This window comes from Carlito syrichta, unplaced genomic scaffold (assembly GCF_000164805.1).
Source record: "Carlito syrichta isolate Samal-C Ts95f unplaced genomic scaffold, Tarsius_syrichta-2.0.1 Scaffold316824, whole genome shotgun sequence".
Taxonomy (NCBI): Eukaryota; Metazoa; Chordata; class Mammalia; order Primates; family Tarsiidae; genus Carlito; species Carlito syrichta.
Genome location: NW_007260920.1, coordinates 18,490 through 20,947, shown reverse-complemented (window position 1 = coordinate 20,947; position 2,458 = coordinate 18,490). Strand labels below are relative to the sequence as shown.

At 45.9% G+C, this 2,458-nt stretch overlaps 1 protein-coding gene across 1 annotated transcript in view; it reads left to right on the top strand.

The window, feature by feature from the left end:
* Positions 1 to 2,458, top strand: part of LOC103277266 (neurocan core protein-like) — a 23,130-nt gene that overhangs the window by 2,323 nt on the left and 18,349 nt on the right.

Below are 2,458 nucleotides of genomic sequence, written 5' to 3'. Positions count from 1 at the left end.
TTCACTCACCTCAGCCTCCCAAAGGCGTGGGATTACAGGCTGAGACACCGAGCCCGGCTCCCTTTCTTCTGATAGAGTCAGGAGGAAAGACTCCACTGGTACCACCCTGCCTTCAACACCTCTCTTTTTCTGAGCCAAGAGGGAGCAGCCTCCAGCTATGTCTCCTGAGGATTTTGCCTTAAGTCAGTTTTAGGTTACCTATGTTTACATAAGACAAAGGACATTGACTTTCTATTTAAACACAGGAATACAAACTTCCTGTCAAAGTAAATTCAGGCAATTTTTTAAAAGGCAATTAAAATACATATTAAGTGAATAATAGTTCTCAAATACCTCTTTAAAAAATTCTTTTGTTTAATGCATTCTATTGTTCAGGAACAGAGACTCACACCTGTAATGCCAGCACTTTGGCAGAACGAGGCAGGAGGATTGTTCGAGGCCAGGAGTGTGAGACCAGCCTGGTCAACATAGGAAGACTTTGTCTCTACAAAAAAACCCAAAAACTTTTTTAATTAGCTGGGTATGTTGGTGTGTGCCTCAAATCTCAGTTACTCTGGAGGCTGAGGCAGGAGGATTGCTTGAGCCCAGGAGTTTAAGGCTGCAGTGAGCTATGCTTGTGCCACTGCATTCCAGCCTGGGCAACAGAGCAAGACCTCATCTCAAAAGATTAAAATAAAATGAAATAAAGTATATCTGTTGAGCTGGGCATAGTGGCATGTGCCTGTAATCCTAGCTACTTGAAAGGCTGAGGGAGAAGGTTGCCTGAACCCAGAAGTTTGTGTCCAGCCTGGACAACATACCAAGACCCTGTTTCCAAAAAAATTGCTTTAATTCTTTCTACTAAAATATCCGTGATCAGGCTTTGGCTTCCACCTGTAATCCCAGTACTTTGGGAGGTGGAGGCAAGAGGATTGCCTAAGCCCAGGGGTTCAAGGATAGCCTCAGGAACTTGGCAAGACCTTGTCTCACAGTAAATTAAAAAAAAAAACATTAGCCAGGCATGCTGGTGAACGCCTGTGGTTCCAGGTACCTGGAAGGCTGAGGTAGAAGGATAACCTGAGCCCGGCAGGTTGAGCGTGCCCCTGCACTCCAGCCTGGGCGACTAAGACTCCAATTCAAAAAAAAAAAAAGTCCAGCACAGTTTCTGTTTTTGTAACTGATCAAGGCAGACAAGACAGAACAACAACAAGAACAAGTTAATGATTGAGACAAAGTGTAGACCAGGTCTGGCCTATCATGGATGCTCCATACGTGTTGAAGGTGTGACTCAGTGAGCAGGTGGTTGTATGTGAAACATCCTAGAGGCTCCTGGGAAATCTACTTCCTTCAACTTATGTTGACCTTGGACAAGTCCCTGCATCCCTTGACCTGGAGCTTAATCGGCCCCCTTCCCTCAAACTATGAACTGCGGACACAGGCAGTGTCTCACTGCTTATTTTATGGGGTAAAAGCAATCATTGTCAGGCGTGGTGGCTCGAGCCTGTAATCTCAGAACTTTGGGAGGCCGAGGTGAGATGGTTACCTGAGTCCAGGGGTTTGAGACCAGCTGAGCAATTCTTGGAGACCTTGTTTCTACAATAAATCAAAAAATTGGTTGCGTGTGGTGTCGCCTATCTGTAGTTCCAGCTACTTGGGAGACTGAGGCGAAAGGATGGCCTAAGCACAGAAGGTCGAGGCTCGGTGGCTGTGAGCATGCCATTGCACTCCAACCTGGGCAACAGAGTGAGACTCCAACTCAAAAAAGCCAAAAAGATCCCAATTATCCCCTTGCAAGGACTTCACTTCTCAAAACTGATAAAACAAAATAAACTTGATTAGTGGTGAAGGGAGTGATCCTACCTCTACTTCGTTCAATTTCGTCCTTTCAGCCAAACATTTATTGAGCACTTACACCGTGCTGGCCCAACGCTGAGGACACAGCTCTCTCCAGGGGCTCTCAGTCTAATAAAATGGAGCAGAATGGTTACTTCCTCTGTCTTACTCAGCCGTTTCTTTCATCCCTATGTCAGAATTTGAGTCATAGTGAGCACATTATTGGTGCTTCACATGCTGGCTTACATGTTGCCTCCTCCAGGAAGTCTTCAGGACCCCATTTCCAGGCTGGGCAAGAATGACATTTGGTTTCTCATTACTGCCTGTGTCTCCCCATCAGTGCATGTACTTATTTCCTAAAAGGCAGAGTCTCTCTCAGCCTTCTCCATGCCTTCTGCCACCTCCAGGGCATAAACCTGGACATGAAGGATGCTATCTTTAAAGTCAGAGCCTCTTGGATTTGGGTTTTTTTCATTTGTTTTTTGAGACACGGTCTCGTCTGTTGCCCAGGCTGGAGTGCAGTGGCCTGATCAGCTCACTGCAGCCTCAAACTCCTGGGTTCAAGCAATCCTCCCACCTCACCCTCCCAAGTAGTTGGGACTACAGGTGCACCAAGCCTTGCTAATTTTTTTTTTTTTTTTTTTTT